This window comes from Mirounga angustirostris, unplaced genomic scaffold (genome assembly GCF_029215605.1).
Source record: "Mirounga angustirostris isolate CCGP_5_RB_7025 unplaced genomic scaffold, mMirAng1.0.hap1 SCAF_4, whole genome shotgun sequence".
Classification (NCBI taxonomy): Eukaryota; Metazoa; Chordata; class Mammalia; order Carnivora; family Phocidae; genus Mirounga; species Mirounga angustirostris.
In genome coordinates, this window is record NW_026991712.1 from 135,234,850 (window position 1) to 135,252,354 (window position 17,505).

Sequence of the window (17,505 nt, forward strand, 5' to 3'; positions counted from 1 at the left end):
CTATTGATCTATCTTTAAGCTCACTGACTTTCCTCTGCCAGCTCAAATCTTCTGTTGAGGTCCTCTAATAACATTTTTCATTTCAGTTTGCTACTTCCAAAAAAGTTCCATTTGGATCTTTTTTATAGGATCTGTTTCTCTGGTGAGGTTCCTAATTTGTTCACTCATTATTAGCATATTTTTTCCTTAATTATTTAAATATATACATTTAAAAAAATTCCTTGGACAGATTTATAATAGCTGCTTTGAAAACTTTTTGCACTAAATCTAACACCTGGGGCCATTTGGAATCAGTTTTCACTGATTTTTATTTCTGTGTACGGGTCACACTTTTCCGTTTCTTTGTGTATCTAATAATATTTTTGGTTAAGAAGGAAACATGTTAATAATCTCTTTAGTGATTTTGGGGTCTGTTTTATTCTTCTTATGATTGTTGGGTTTTGTGTCAGAAGGTAAATAATTCGTCTGCACTCAAAATTGTAAAAACTGGGGGCGCCTGGGTGGCTCAGTTGGTTGGGCGACTGCCTTCGGCTCAGGTCATGATCCTGGAGTCCCAGGATCGAGTCCCACATCGGGCTCTCTGTTAGCAGGGAGTCTGCTTCTCCCTCTGACCCTCCCCACTCTCATGTGCTCTCTCTCTCTCAAGTAAATAAATAAAATCTTTAAAAAAAAAAAAAAAAAAAAAAAAAAAAAAAAAAATTGTAAAAACTGCCTCTTCCAGCCATTGGCATCTTTGCTCGGTTTTGTTTTGTTTTCTCCTACAGGAGGAATGCTTGGATCCCTAAGGTCTACCCTATACAAACATAGTTTATTGGTAAGTCAATGATTTGGGTGCAGGTTTATGCTCAGATACCTCAAGCCAAGAAGGCTTTCACTCTCTGCTGAGTTGTGTGTAGATTGAGGAACACATTTAAAAGTATAGCAAAGTCACAAGTCTCCCCAGACTTTCCATTTTCACTGGGTTCTTTGGAGTGCACCTGTGGTACAGAACTCCCGAGCTCTGTGGAGATTTTATTATGTCAGCCCTTCTAGGACTCTCATACTTCTAAAATTTCCCCATCATAGCTGTTCTACCATCCCTCCCAAACCAAGACAACCACTTTATCTGGCTGATACAACTATGTTTTTGCTGCTTGGCATGGGGTGGTACACAGGAATGCCTCCAGCATGAAGGCCACAAACTCATTCTTTTTATTTGTTATGGTAGAATTCTCATGAATAAAACTTCTTATATTGTTTCCCAACTTTGGTCACTTTCCAATGCTATGAAATGGTTGTTGTTAATAGTTTTGGTGAGTTTTATATTAGTTTGCTATGGAGGGGAATTTCTCTACCTCTTCTTCATGCCACCATTACAGAAAGTAGAGCCTCCAAGCAGGCTTTTTTTTTTTAAATAGAAATTGACAAGTTGATCTTAAGACTTATATGGAAATGCAATGGACCTAAAATAGTCAAATAATTTTGAAAAAGTAAAAGAAACTTACTCTACATGACTCCCAAGACATACTATACAACCAGTGTGATTTTAGCATAAGGAGAGACACCTAGGTCATCAGAAAAGAGTAGACCCCCTCCAAAAATAGACCTACTCATATATGGCCAACTGATTTTTGACAAAGGTGCTAAGGTATTTCAATGGGGAAAGGATAGACTTTTTAATAAATGGCACTACAACAATTGGCCCACACATTATATCATACACAAAAAGTAACTTGAAATGTATCATAGACCTAAACATAAGAGCTAAAACTATTAAAATTATAGTAAAAAATGTCTTATGAGAAGATATTTATAACTTTGTAATAACAAAGATTTTTTTTTTGATGGGACACAAAAAATATAAATGATAAAAGAAAAAAATTAATAAACTGGATTTCATCAAAATTAAAATCATTTATTCTTTGAAAGATATTGTTAAGAAAATGGAGATGCAGGCCACCATTTGGGAGAAAATTTTGCAAAACATGCCTCTGGTAAAAGACTTGTATCCAGAATATACAAAGAACTCTTACAACTTGATAAGAGGACAAATACCTAATTTTAAAAAATGAGCAAGCAATATGAAAAGACCTTTTGCCAAAGAAAATACATGGATGACAAACACATAAAAAGAGGCTCAAAATCATTAGCCAATAGAGAAATGCTAATTAAAACCACAATGAGATATCACTACATACTAGAATGGCTAGAGTTAAAAAGACCAACCATACCAAGTGTTAATGAGAAGATGAAGCAACTGGAACTCTCATACATTACAGCTGGGGATGAAAAAATGGTGCAGCCACTTTGGAAAAAGCTTGGCAGTTTCTTATAAAGTTAAATATACACTTTCCATAGAACCCAGCAATCCAATCCCTGGGTATTTACCCAAGAGAAATAACAACATATATTTACAGGAAGACCCGTAACTGAATGTTCAAAGCAGCCTTAGTCAAAATAGCCAAAACCTGAAAACAACCCAAATGTCCCTCAACTGGGGAATGGATAAACACATTGTGGTACACCCATATAATTGATTACCATTCAACCTAAGGAATGAACTATTGATATACATAACAACATGGATAAATCTCAAAAGTATTATGCTAACTGCAAGAAATCAAACACAAAACTCTGTATTATGTGATTCCAGGTACATAAAATTCTAGAAAAGGTAAAACCATAGTCACAGAAATCAGGGGTTTTTAGGCGCTGAGGGTGGGGGTGGAGATTGATTACAAAGGGGCAAGAGACTTTTGGGGGTGAAAGAAATGTGCTAGATTATAGTTATGGTGGTGGTTACACGACGGTATGTATTTAGCAAGATTTATCCAATGGTACTCTTAAATTATGTGCATTTTACTGTATATAAATTATTTAGCAGTACATCTGATTAAGAAAAATCAAGGGAATAATAAAAACAAAATTCAGATAGGGTTAACTTTGGAGGAGATGCAGGGGGAATGACTATGAGAGGTGTACATAAGAACCCTGAATGCTGGTGATCTTTTTTATTATTTTTCTGTATATTAAGTTAAAATAAAAAATAATAGGGGGGAATGAATGAATAGGGGAGAAGAGATGTGGACACCTGCAAATAACCTTAGGGAATGAAGGCAGCAGCAACAGAAGGATGTGATGCCAAGGCTTTTGTTTGTTGGTAAATGTAGGAGGCCTAGAGCATATTGCTACGTCAGTGAGAACGAGTCACTGAAGAGGGAGAGAACAGTGACAGAAGAAGAGGGGAACGAAGGAGCGAAGTCCTTGGGAGAGCAAGAGGGGATGGCTTTCGGAGCCAAAAGAAGGGATTGCCTTTAGTCGTGGGAAGCTCTCTTCCTCCACAGTAAGGAGGGAATAAGGAGAAGATGGGTACAAATTCAGTTAGGTTTCGGAACCTGGTGCTGGGAAGATGAAGCAATTTCCTTCTGAAAGCTCCAATTTTCTCAATGAGGCGCGGCTTAAGGCCATGGGGCAAGTGAGGAGGAGTAGGGGATTTGAGGGCAGGGTTTCAAATGACCATCTGGAGCGAGTAGTGAGGATCACACCAGGGAGTGTATGCTGAGTGCCTGCTGGTACATAGCACTCCCGTCTCTGGTCCTTCTACGTCCTGTTCACACTTCAGCCTCCCTCGGGGCCTCCTCTGGAGGAAGGTTATTTACTCCTGCTGCTGTGGTCTGGAGGGGAGAAGTGCTCAGTAATGAGTAAGAGTCAGCGGAGGACGCAGCTGTCTCCTGGCAGGCTCCTTGTCCTGGATCTGCAGTTGAAAACATTGCTAGAGATCTGTTTACAGCATTTTGCAATCCATGGAGGGCAAGAGAGGCCTCTTCTGAACGTTTTGCTTGCTAATCTTATGTTTCCAGCTAGGCCACTGCTAAACAGAATGTTTTCTGGGGTAGTTTTGTTTCGGGCATGTGTACATGGTGTTTTGGAAGGGCACCGAATGGACCAGTTGATTGCTCCTTCTGTTGCATTCCCACTCTCTGTGCTGTAATATAGCTTATCGTACATGTGGGACTAGGTATAGTATAATTTAGGAGATCCTATAACAGTATTTCCTACTTACAATTTGTGCTTTACCTTTCTGTCTGAGATTGTAGGTATTCATTCAATGTGGAAGGAATAATCAATGTGGAAGGAATAATCAATGAACCAAAATGTACCGATTGAATGTTTCTGCAGCTTTGGGAGATGGGCTTTCACCAGGAGTGTTGACGAACACTGCCCTCAGCTCACCTACGATCTGGTTGGTCAGACATATACATACTAAGGAGATGGTGTAGTGAAATACCAACATACAGAATTTGGATTTGAATTTGAAACCTATAGATGTTAACTATCTTTATGACCTTAGGGCAAGATGCTTTACTTTCTGGGCCTTGTTTTCCTCGTTTATAAAACATGGGGGCTTGGCTTGTTGTGAGAAATAAATAAGATAATATAGGTAAACCGACCAGCATGGTAACTGAGCATAGTCAGAACTCAAAAATGTTGACCCTGCTGCGTGAAAATATCTTGTTACTTAAGCACCCCATCAGAGTGCAGACTGCTGTTTTCTGCTCTATAAAATGGAGACCACAGCAGCACCTGCTCCTTAGGGTCATTATGGGAATTGTGCTAACAATACTAAGTTGATTACCTGCATTATTTCATTTGGTCTTCATAAGAGCCCTACTGTGTATCTCATACAGTATCACGCCACAGGGAGGCAAAGACAAATAGTATAGTAATGCTTGCAAACCATTGGGAAGAATAGACTTAAAAGCCCCCAGAATCTGGCAAGTGTAGAGATGGTTGTGGGAGAACAACCACTACAGGATGGGGGTGCGTGCGGGGAGAACGGCTTCGCAAAGTCGGCCAAGCTTGAGCCACGTATCCCAAGTACGCGCTCCCAGATGGTCGGTCTCGCACTTGACCCCCCAGGATGTCAAGCGGTTGTGGACATGCTGTGGACATGCTGGAGCTTCTAAGAGGAAAAATAGTGTGAACAAAAGATAGGAAGGAGATGCATGTGGCAGCCAGAGGAATGCACCCTCGGATCTCCCTCCAGACAACCAGATGTGAGGCTTACAGGAGCTGACAGCCTCCAGCTGCTGCCCCTCCAGGATCCAAGCAGTGTTCCCGCTGAGCTGCCACTCCCCAGGCTGCTCCCCGCCAGTGGCAGAGCCTGACAAAGCTACCAGAGCCAGATCATTCCTGCTCAACAGGTACTCTTTGCTCTGGAAGCTCATCAGCCTGATCAGCACCTTTTCGGGAGCTGCCCGGCAAGCCTGGGGCGTGTCCTCCCCGATCCTCCTCCTTTCCCCTCTCCTTTTCCAGGTGTCACATCTGCATTACGGTAATGAGGTTCTCCAAACCCACTCCTGCTCCCTTTCCTTGCCCTGAAACTCAGAGTTAGACAAGGAGACACACCAAGGGTGAAATGCTGGGAAATGCTTTTTTTTTTTTTTAATGAGGGAGGAGGAGAATGAAACCATGGAGGTAAGAGCAAACACAACAGAAAGCCTTGTGACCACAACGCAGAGAGAGCAAATCTCAGGAGGAGCTGGATTCTGAAGAGAACATGGGGGATTGGCGAGAATACTCACAGCTACATTTCCAGGCATAACCGTCAGTGCTAGAAAAGTGTTGACTGCATGAATGAACAGAAATGAAGAACTACTCGGATATTTAAAGCCAGCAGCTGCAAGAGAAAAAAACCCCCAAATTCTCAGTTGGTTTAACCTGGTAAAGGTTTGTTTTCCCACTCACAGAAAGACCAGTGCTGGTCAGGAGACCCTTCTCTGTGGCTGGTCCCCATCAAGCAAGAGTTGCCCTTGACACCCAGAAAGAGGGGGAGGGAGCTGGAGCATGGGGGCTGGGGAGCTTTAAGGGTCTGCCTTAGGAGTGGCCTGCATCACTTCTCCGCACACCCCATGTGCCAGAACCTAGGCACACGGCCGCCACCTCACAGGGAGGCAGCTCCTGAGCACCCAGGAGGAGGAAGATGGAACAAGGCTGGCTAAACCCACACCATTACCTCTGCCGCATGCAACATGCCTTAGTCCTTGGCAATTAGGATAAACCTTCAACAAGATGCGTGTATACATGAGGGGTGGGGGAAGGGCAGGGGCATTTAAACCCGTCAAATGTTTCAGTAGAGTGAGCTGACCGTCCAGGTGCAAGGAGTGAGTGAAAGAGCAGAGGCTGTAACTGTGAGCAGGTAGAAATCACTCAGTGCTGCCCACCTCTCCCTTCTGAGCCCAGGGGTGAGAGCTGTGCTCTCATTTCCCATACAGCCTCCACACTCGTCCATCTTGTAACTCTACAGATAGCGCTCCTTCCCTTTGCAAGGCCAAGGCCATGAGCTCTGCAAGGAGGGGATGGTATGTGCTGCAGATCTGCATCCCCAGCCCCTCACACAGTGCCCGGGGCAGAGCCAAGGGCCGGTGGAGGACTGAGAAATATTCTCCACTCTGGAGATTCTGATGTAGGGATCTGGGTGGAGAAAGGGCATCCTTCCTTTTTAACTTTTTAAAAGATTTTATTTATTTATTTGTCAGAGAGAGAGAGGGAGCGCTCACGAGCACACAAGCAGGGGGAGGGGCAGAGGCAGAGGGAGAAGCAGGCTCCCCCCTGAGCAAGGAGCCCAATGTGGGGCTAGATCCCAGGACTCTGGGATCATGACCTGAGCCCAAGGCAGATGCTTAACCGACTGAGCCACCCAGGTGCCCCTTAATTTATTTTTTAAACATTGCTGTGAAATATACATATTATAAAGTTTACCATTTTAAGCTTTTTTTTTTCTCCATTTTACCCATTTTTAAGTCTACAGCTCTGTGGCATTGAGTGCATTCACATTGTTGTGCAGCCATCATGACTAGCCACCCTAGAACTTTTCTCCTCCTGCAAAACTGAAACACAAACAACAAGTCTCCTGCCAGCCCCTGGCCCCCACCATTTCACTGTCTGTCTCAATGAATTTGACTGCTCTCAGTACCACAGATAAGCAGAATCATCTGGTGTTTCTCCTTTTGTGACTGACTCATATCACATAGCATAATGACCTCAGTGTCTACCCGAGTTGTGTATGCCAGAATATCCTTCCTGTCTCAGGCTGGATGATATTCCATTGTATGCATACAGCACGTTTTGTTTATTCATTTATCCACGGATGGACACCTGGGTTGCTTCCACCTTTTGACGATTGTAAGTAATGTGGCTGTAAACATCAGTGTCATATCTCTTTAAGACCCTGTTTTCGGGCGCCTGGGTGGCTCAGTTGGTTAAGCGGCTGCCTTCCGCTCAGGTCATGATCCTGGAGTCCCGGGATCAAGTCCCGCATCGGGCTCCCTGCTCAGCAGGGAGTCTGCTTCTCCCTCTCCCACTCCCCGTTTGTGTTCCCTCTCTCGCTGTGTCTTTCTCTGTCAAATAAATAAATAAAATCTTTAAAAAAAAAAAAAGAAAAAAGAAAATGAAAAAAAAAAAAAGACCCTGTTTTCAATTGTTTTGAGTATGTCCATACCTTCACATCACACCTCAGGCGATGTGAAGCGCCGCTAGGGTTGAATACCTTTCATGCAAAGGAGGAGAGCAGAGGGACTGTTGAGGAATATAGGGGTTTGGGGCAAGGAGTGACAGTTTGTGGGTCAGGAGGGCGCTGGGTCCAGTGGGTGGGGGGGTGGGTTCTGTGGCTAGGAACCAAGGGAAGAGAAGGAGGAAAGTCACAGGCCTCTGAAAAGCAGAGGATATCAGATGACTTATTAATTCCTTAAGTAGAGGTGATGTCATCTGCTGACCAGAGCAGGGGCAGGGGTGAAGGTGAGGTTGGAGCTTGAGGAGAGAGGATTCCTGGCAGCTGTGGAGAAGAACGCAATGGGAGGGAAGAGGATCAAAGGACAGAGACAGGTAAAGGTGGTGGTGGGGGGGGGGGTGTGGTGGTGGGGGGGTGTGTGGTGGTGGGGGGGCTGGTGGGGGGGGTGGTAGGGCTGGTGGAGGTGGTGGGAGTGGGGGAGGGGGGGTGGGGGGGATGGTGTGTGTGTGTGTGTGTGTGTGTGTGTGTGTGTGTGTGTTGGAGGAGAGGGGGTAGAAAAAGCCAGAACTCCTTTTTATAAAATCAAGCTCATTTGAGGGCAGGGAGTAAAGAAATAGCTGGCAAGTGTGCTCTGAAATGGATGAGAAATCGTTAGAAGGCCAGTAGGGTGTCTGTAAGCACCCAGGCAGATGGGCGCCTGGCAGACCACATGCTGGGCTCAGGGGGCTCCAGGGTGAGGTGGAGAAAGTGGATCAGAGAAATGATCCAGGATTGGAAATGGGCCAGAGGATGTGGCAGAAGGTCAAGGGAGGGGAGGGAGGCTAAATGCCAAAGAAGTGCTGAGCCTTGCATACCAAAACAATCCCATGGCTTCGCAGAGGTTTCCTGGTACCAATAAGGAGAGTCACTGTCTCCTACGTGGACAGCCTTATCTTATCCCATCAAAGCAATCATGATGCCCGCTGGAGAGCAATCTCTAGGCCTAGACTGACAGCCTTTCCAGCCAGTGAAAACTTGCCTTATAGACCAAAGTCTTCCGGGGGGTCCTCGGGAACTAGAATTCTCCCTTGTCCCTGCCTCATTCCTCTGTCACTGCAGCAGTCAGCACAGTCCAGGGCCACCAGGAGTAGATAGTTAAGACCTCAGGGAGTCCCCCAGTGAGTCGAGGCAGGCCTAGAAGTTCTAGAAGTCCTCACCATTCCTAAGGGACTATGACAGCTGCCAGCAGCAGTGACAAGCTCTCCAGGGATCTCATGTTGAGCTCATCTTTATAAAAAGGAAATCAGAAGTTTTCTAAGCAATGTACTGAAAAATCCATTCCCTTCCTCCTCCCTCCCTCCTAGATGACCCAATCTGTCTTTTGGATCTGGAACTTTATCTGGAATCTATGGCAGATAGGAAGCTTTGTCATGTTTCCCTCTGCTGCCCCCATTTACCCCTAAGTCTTTGTTGGCATTGTTCCATCTCTTCTCAACGCTCTGTGGGTCTCGCTCCATCCCTGTGTCATTGCTCAGACTACCTCCTGCCTGCTCTGAGCCATCAGTCAGTTGCTGCTTGCCGCTTGCTGTCTGTTACCTTTTACTTGCTCCACTGGGCTTCTGGCTGCCCTCTGGACATTGCTCTTGTTCTAGGACTACATATAGATCTGTTTGTTTTTCTAAGTAGCCTCTACACTAGCATTTTGCTGTCCACATTTTACTGCCTTTCAATTTTTTCCCCCTCCTTGTCTACTTCCCGCTGAGACCAGGCATGTCAGAAGCGCTCCCGAAAGCAGGCAGCCTAGGGAAACCACCATCCTACTGGGGTCCTTGGAAGGGTCCAAAGTGACAGGGTCCTTCAACTGCAAATGTGCAGGCAGCCTGGCAAGTAGCCAGCTGACGCTGGGACAACCCAGTCCTCAGAGGATATGGAGGGCATTAACTTTGTTTAATACACAGAAGAACCTATAAAGATGTGGGGCTGGGAAATGAAAAGGGGACAGGAGGAAGTGTCCCCTTTCTTTTGTGTGTGCCATGTGGCTTCTAACTGCTAACGGGAAGTGAGGCCACTCCGGACTCTTCTTGGAAATGCCCAGGACCCTCCTTGCTCCTTTTCCAGCCTGTTTCCACTTCATTCCAACTTCTGCAGAGCTGCTGACCTTTGACCCCTCTGTCTGCCTCCAGAAACTGGTGTTGGCCCTTGGCTCCCTCTGTTTGTACTGCTAGCACTCGCTGGGGATTTAGTCTGTTTCAATTCTTGGCTGCCCCGAGCAGAACACCCCATGCTCGCTTTGGTCCCATTCTGAACCAACTCTAGATGCTACAGCCAGGCTTCTTCCCTCTGTCCAGGCCTTCGGAGGCTGTCAAGTTTGGGAGGTGGAGGGGGTCGTGAAAAGTAGGTCACAAGGAGTATTCAAAGGATTCTTGTCCCTGGGTGGCAGAAATGTGGGAAGAGAGAAGTTTCAGGAAAGGAATAGAAAGTGGTTCAGAATAAGTCCTTTGCAATCTGAGTAAGAGAAATATAGGGGGAAAATTAAAGCATCAGTCAAGCGGTGAAGAATATTATGAATCTAAAACTGGTAAGGGTCTTAAGAAATAGGGGAAAATATTGAGTCAAAGACTGGTGTTGAACATAAGAATCTGTGTCAGACTCAGGTCTTATAAAATGCAGTCATAATAATCCAGATCATTAATTCACAGCTGCCTAGCACTATTTAAGGTAAATACCATTCTATGATCAAAAGAGTGAGATGATCTCCCTTATTCTTTCATTCCTTCACTGACCTATTTTACAGATATTCTGAATACCAGCCAAGTGCCTGCCTGGTACTAGATGCCATGGAAGATAAAAAGAAGTATAACACATAGTACGTGCCCTCAAGATAGTTAGACACAGAAAAGGGAAGTTAGGATAAAGAAACAAAAGGTGCTGCAAGGGAATATGATTAAGTACCAATGAAATAAGTACTGTGTGTCCTCATGAGGAAACACCCCTGGGGGCTAGAGGGAATCAGAGGGTTGACAGAGAACGGGAGACTCAGGGAACCCTGATGAATAGGTAAGATTGTAAAGGAAAAGAGGAATCACGCTTAGTGACGGTTCCCAGTGGGTTCTCATTACATATGACAAACTGTAGAAGAGCTGTCTTAAGTGAAAATCAGTAAGGGACGTCTTTGCTGTTTTCCTAAAACGAGAGAAGAATACGACTCAGTCACAAACATCTGGTTTCTGGGTGTTGGGATGACTGGCCTGTCATGGTGTGTTTCGGAGGCTGTGTGGTATCTTTTTCGTGGTACCTCCCTGGAAGGTGTGTTCTGTGGCTTGGAGAACAAAAATGTAGGCTTAGGATGCAGTCACCTTCCATCATAAAAAGCTTGATTAACAGTGGCTTCATCAGTAAAGAAGTTTAATTATCTCACAAAACAAGAAGTCCGTGGTTGCTATCACTTCCCACATACATCGTGTGGGGCCCAAGCTGTTTCCTTCACTCTGCCAACTGCGGTGGAATTTTTTGCATGTCCTAAGGCTAATTTCCCCATGGTCACAAGATCGTGGCTGCAATTCCCACAGAACTGCATTTCAAGCATGAAGAAAGGGGCGAGGGCCAAGGACATTCTCCTCCCGAGGGTCTAGCTTCCCCTCTAAGAGGAAACGTCTTTGGCGGACTCTCCAGCCCTTTTCCCTGAAATCTCATTGGCCAAAATTGAATCATAGGCTTACCTCTAGCGAATTACTGGCAAAGATTTAAGCCATTCATGATTCATCCCCTCAGTCTGGGGTAGACGGCCAGCTGCCATGAGATCAAGGGATCTCTCCTCACTTTCTGAATAAAACCAGACTTCTCTTTGGCAGAGGAGGGAGTGGGGGTGATGGAGGAGCAGACAGGGAAGAGCATCGCCTCACTCAACCAGTGCGGACGGTGCCGGCTCCTGTGACTTCTCCAGGGGCTGCAGCCAGCTTCTTCCTTTGTTATAACCTACAGCCCCTGACCTTGGCCTTCATTTACAACTCTGAATTTTTTCCCCATTTCTGGAAAATTATTTTTCCTGCAAAATGGATCTGACTTTTGCAAGAGAGAGGTAACTCAAAACACCAGCCAGTAAATCCTTATTCAGAGAAACCCCTTGGGGTTAATTTCACCATTAAATCGGTGAATAAATGTACTTTTATATGTTTTAAGTTTAAAAGATATTAAAATGAGGTACCCTTTTTACGACTCTCCTCCTTAACTAGACTGGCTCAAAGGGAACCAAACAATCTCTAGACCCAACTGCTTTAGATAACAGGGCTTCTTATACTGTAATTATTCGCTTTTTTGCCTGAAGTCCCTACTGGATTGAAATCTAGAGGACAGAGTTCAATGTCTTAAATAAGTCTGCATCCTGAACTCCAGAAGTGTGCATTATACGGTAGCCACCAGCCACACATACAGTGACTGAGTATTTGGAGTTTGGCAAAGGAGAGTGAGCAACTGAATTTCTAATTGCATTAGATTTTAATTAATTTAAGTTTAAAATCCAATTCAGTTATTGGAAAACTTCTTTTTATTACAAAAAAAATGGAATGTGTATTTGGATAATTTGTAACTTATAATTCTATAAGAATTGCTAGAATTCAAACATTTTTAAATAATATTTCTGGTAAACTAAAATTCAAAACATAATACCTGGGATTCCTCTTTCTCCAAAGAAGAAATTAAACTAATTAAGTAATTTGTTCTCTGAAATACTCTGCAAATTCCAATTCACAAGAAGTATACAAAATAGGATAATAATAAAAGGTGTTTATAGATGAATAGCTACAATAATTCCAATTTTTGCTACCTCAGCAAGGTACTGTACATATACATCAATATAATAGAAATGGCACAGTTTCTGAGGACAGGTTCCACATTTTATTTACATTTTAAGACTAACTTTAATCTCAAAATCACATATCCATACACCTATTTCCTTTTTGTTGATTTCACTCAAATGCATGGTTTGTCAAACAAAGACTGTAAACAAATATTTACCATGTCTGTTACATGTAACACACAGGAACGGCTTTTAACAGAAATTCATCCACCTCCCCCACACCTTATTATAAATACAGGTATCAAAACAATCCTGAACATATTTTTTATTCTACTAGTAGCACCCACACCACTTCAAAAATTAACACAATTTGTGACAATATTCATTGTACCTGCTACTTCAGACAATTTCAACCGAAGCTCTTTCACTAAAGCAAGATGGATAAAGCATGCCATTTCTGTTTTTCCTTCTTGAGATTTTTTTTTTTTTACTTTTCAGAAACACATATGCTTCCACAGCATCTGACTCTTCTCTCCATGCTTTCATCTTGTAAACCTGAATTCTATTTTGAGTACTCCAGGTTTATGCTTAAAAGATAGTGCCTTGTGGCGCCTTGGTTAAAAGTTTGCCTTCAGCTCAGGTCATGATCCCAGGGACCTGGGATCGAGCCCCGAATCGAGCTCCCTGCTCAGTGGGGAGTCTGCTTCTCCCTCTCCCACTCCCCCTGCTTGTGTTCCCGCTCTCGCTATGTCTCTCTCTGTCAAATAAATAGTAAAATCTTTTTAAAAAAATAAATGATAGGGCCTTAACAGGAGAAAAAAAATTGTGCTGCATTTTTCCTCCTGTAACCTGAAAACATAACGGTGTACATATATTAAATATATTCTTCAAATGTCCAGGTCATGTTTACCAGCTAGAATTATTTTACTTAATGTGTGGGTATTTTGTATTGTGATATTTAATCAAGACATTAACATGAATAGAAGGTTGTTGATTTAAGACAAGTTTGAGATCCACTAAAATTAATTGTTGTATGTTTGTCCTTCTGGTGGCTGTGGAAGCTTTATATTTTCTTTGGACATCATGAGACGTCTTAGCTCTTGAAGTACAATTTTAATGCTCTATGAATTTTGTCATTTTGCTAACACTGGTATGCTCCGTGCATCCACCATTCCACTGGAATTATTAATTCCATTCATAGTAATTTTGGTTACAAATCTAACTGATGGAGGAGCTTCTGGGTATTTAGGTCCACATTCTACTTTCAGGCTATATATTGTTTTCAGAATCTGTCCTTGGTGGCCCAATAATCATGCCTGTCCACCTTGTAAGTGTCATCTTGTCATCATCTTCAAGGCCCCAGCTAACTGCACCATCGCCTACTCCTTTTTGTTCTTCTTCAAGTTCTTCCAACAAGCGAAGATTAGAGGAACTTTAACTCCTGTGGAGACCACGATCTTCTCCTGCAGCCCGATGCAGCCCTTATTGGAAAACTTTTAAGTCTATTTGGAACAACTCAGTATGTGCATCTACTTCTCCAACTGTCAACTTGATGAAATCTAAGTACAGGTTGACTATTTCCAATGAAAGCTTAGCATCTGAATTGAGATGTGCCCTTAAATGTAAAACACATATGGGATTCTGAAGACTTGATATGGAAAAAAAGGTAAAGATAAAAATCTCATGAATGATTTTTTATAGTGATTACATGATACAGTGGTAATATTTTGAATATATTGGGTTCAATAGGGGCACCTGGGTGACTCAGTCGGTTAAGTGGCTGCCTTCGGCTCAGGCCATGATCCCAGGGTCCTGGGATCAAGCCCCATGTCAGGCTCCTTGCTCAGCCGGGAGCCTGCTTCTCCATCTTCCTGCCGCTCCCCTGCTTGTGCACGTGCTCTCTCTCTGACAAATAAATAAATAAAATCTTTTTTAAAAAATTAACATAATTGGGTTCAATAACACATGAACATTAATGTCACCTCTTTCTTTTTACTTCTTTAAAAGTCATTGCTAGAAATTTAAATTCCAGGGGCGCCTGGGTGGCTCAGTCGTTAAGTGTCTGCCTTAGGCTCAGGTCATGGTCCCAGGGTCCTGGGATCAAGCCCCGCCTCGGGTTCCCTGCTCAGCGGGGAACCTGCTTCTTCTTCTCCCTCTGCCTGCCTCTCTGCCTATTTGTGCGCTCTCTATCTCTCTGTCAAATAAATAAATAAAATCTTTTAAAAAAAGGAATTTAAATTCCACATGTGGCCTGCGTTGTATTTCTCTTCAATGGTGATGCTCTAGTATGTAGCACATTTGAATGTTCCTTGAGTGAATGAATGAGTTCAGGGACTTGGCCCAGGTCACTTAGAAAGGCTCAAAATGGAATCCCCGGTTCCCTCGATCCCCACTCCATCTTCCTTTGCACCATCCGCCGAGCCTCCTCTGCGCCACATGGGCTTCCTGGCCACAGTCTCCCGCCCGGCGACAGGACAGGAAACGTCCCCATGGAAGCAAGCTCTGCAAACGCCGAGGAGCAGGTGTTGTTGAGGTTCTGCGAGCCAGCGGCTTGTAGCACACGGAGCCCTCTTGGATGGACAGCAGTCGATGATTTCGGATGCCAAACCCCAGAGGACTCCTTTGTTTCACATTTTGCCGTTTCCGGGTATCTCTTCCGAAATCTCCAGGCACCTCCATGTACACCGCTGCCATTCTGAAAATTCTTTCAGTAAGAAGGCGGCTTTACACTTCGGGGCAGATTTCTTGCCATCCCCAGGGCTCCGGTGACATAAAACAGACAGGAGTAACGTAGGCTGTGTGCGCACAACTGGAGGAAGGCCCAGCAACTGGGGCCACCCACGCTGCTGCGGCGGCTCGCCAGAGAAGCCCGGCTCTCCCACTGCCCGGCTCCGAGAGCAGCTGCTTTGAGAGACCCCCGCGCGGGAAGATTTGCTCCAGCTCCGCCCAGCCCACGCCCCTCCCCGCCCAGCCCACGCCCCTCCCCGCCCAGCCCACGCCCCTCCCCGCCCAGCCAGCGATCCGGACACGGCGGCGCTTCTCCGCAAATCCTGCACGCAGCCATCTGGGCCTGTGAGTCACACCCAGGAGTCGAAGCACTATCAGTTCACATTTTCAGTTTTAGGTTCCCATGTTCACGCTGAGAGTGTCTGTCTTTATGAAAGATCTCATTCAATAGACATTCATTCAACGCATTTTTAGTGAATACCTATTATGTGCCAAGCAATGTGAGCTGCCAAGATAAAACAATACAGACTGATTTACTGGGTTGAACTGTACATCCATCACGTACTTAGCTGACTATAAGTAAGTTATGTACACACTTATCCGAACTCTCAGAGGCGAAGGAGGCACAGATAATTTTTAAGAGGATAATCCAAACATGCATCCTTGTATAAAATAGCATGCTTGCCGTCCTGGCTCAAAACTAGAGCTCTCTGCGGACTTTTTTGTTTGTTTTTTTTTTGTCTCTGGCAGTGGCTTTACAATATTTGGTGGAATTCTAGGAACCTATTCTAAGGAAATAATCAGATATATGGTCAAAGATTTATAATATATGGGTGGTCATGACAGTGTTACTTAAAAGAGGAAAAATGCAAACCCTCTGTTGAATAAGAGAGGTTTGATAAAATGTGTGCCTGTCTATAGGATGGCAAATCATTACAAATCATTACAAAGCAAGTTTTAAAGAATACTTAGTGATGTGGGAAAATGTTTCCCTTATATATTAAGATTTTAAACTCAGGATATAAAAATACACATGGTTTATGTTTTCAATATGAGGGAATAGCCATATATCCAGAGAAAAAGAGACTGAGAGGATGGATACTGAAATTAACAATGTATCTCTGGGGGCAAAATCTTGCATAGCTTCTATTTTCTTCTTTCACTATTTTCAAAAAATATTATTTATTTGAGAGAGAGAGAGAGAGAGAGAATCTCAAGCAAACTCCGCACTGAGTGCGGAGGCCCAGACAGGGCTCGATCTCAGGATTCTGAGATCACGACCTGAGCCGAAATCAAGAGCCAGATGCTTAATCGACTGAGCCACCCAGGCACCCACTTCTTTCACTAACTTTTTAAATGTTCTGCATAATTGTTTACTATTTTTATAATTAAAAAAAACAATAAACTTTTAAAAAATTGGTGCACTTTCCTCTGTGGAATTAGTTTTTAAATATTAAAAAGAAACAAAACTCATCTCCACCCCCTTCAACATCTTCACCTTTCCTCAAATAATACTCATTCTGGTTCTGTCACACTAACTCAAAACTTTTGAACCAATTTATAATATTGTGGCAAATTGTGTTTATGATACACTGTACAGGCAATTAAGTCAATCAATTTACTTTCTGATCGCATGAGGTATAATACCTTCACCTCCGCAAGCTATTGGGAAGACTGGACAACACAAAGAAGGGAGGGACCTAGTTTGGTGCCTGGCCCACAATGAGCCCCCACTCCCCCTTCCCTCCCACTCGGCCAGCATTTAGTCCCCTCACCCCTCCCTGCCTTGTATAATGTTAAATTCTTTTATAATAAACACATCTTTTTCAATGTGGTAAAATATACATAACATTTACCATATTAACCTTTTTTAAGTGCCCAGTTTCGTGGCATGAAGTACACTGTTTTGCAATAGTCACCATCATCCATCTCCAGAACTTTTTTCATCTCCCCAAACTGTAACTTTGTACTCATTACAAAATAAATCCCCATTCCCTCATTCCGCTCTCTGTCTTTATGACTGTGACAACTCTATGGATCTCATGTAAGCAGAATCTTCTAGTACTTCTCCTTTTGCGACTGGCTTAATGCACTTTGCCTAATGTCCTCAAGGTCCATCTAATGTGGCGTGTGTCCGAATTACCTTCTTTTTTAAGGCTGAATAATATTACACTGTATGTCCATAGCACATTTGGTTTATCTGTTCATCTTTTGGTGGACGCTTGGGTTACCTCCACCTTTTGGTTACTGTGGATAAGCTGCTATGAACATGGGTGTGCAGATACCTGTCTGAGCAATTCTTCTGCTTGAAGTAGAGATCGCTAGATCATATGCTAATTCTATTTTTAATTTTCCAACGCATCACCCAACTGTTTTCATTAGTGGCTGCACCATTTTACATTTAATAGTGTTATTCACTTTTCTTCTCCCTAATTAAGTCTATACCTCCTTGGGATCAAGTGCATGCCCTTCTGAATCCCTCAGAGCAGCTAGAAAATTGCCTCAAGCATTGCAG

At 43.6% G+C, this 17,505-nt stretch overlaps 1 pseudogene; it reads right to left on the reverse strand.

Annotated features, from left to right (window-relative positions):
* Positions 1-11,679: 11,679 nt before the first annotated feature.
* LOC123860347 (ubiquitin-conjugating enzyme E2 variant 2-like) lies at positions 11,680-14,165 on the reverse strand (annotated as a pseudogene).
* Between the last annotated feature and the right edge of the window lie 3,340 nt (positions 14,166-17,505).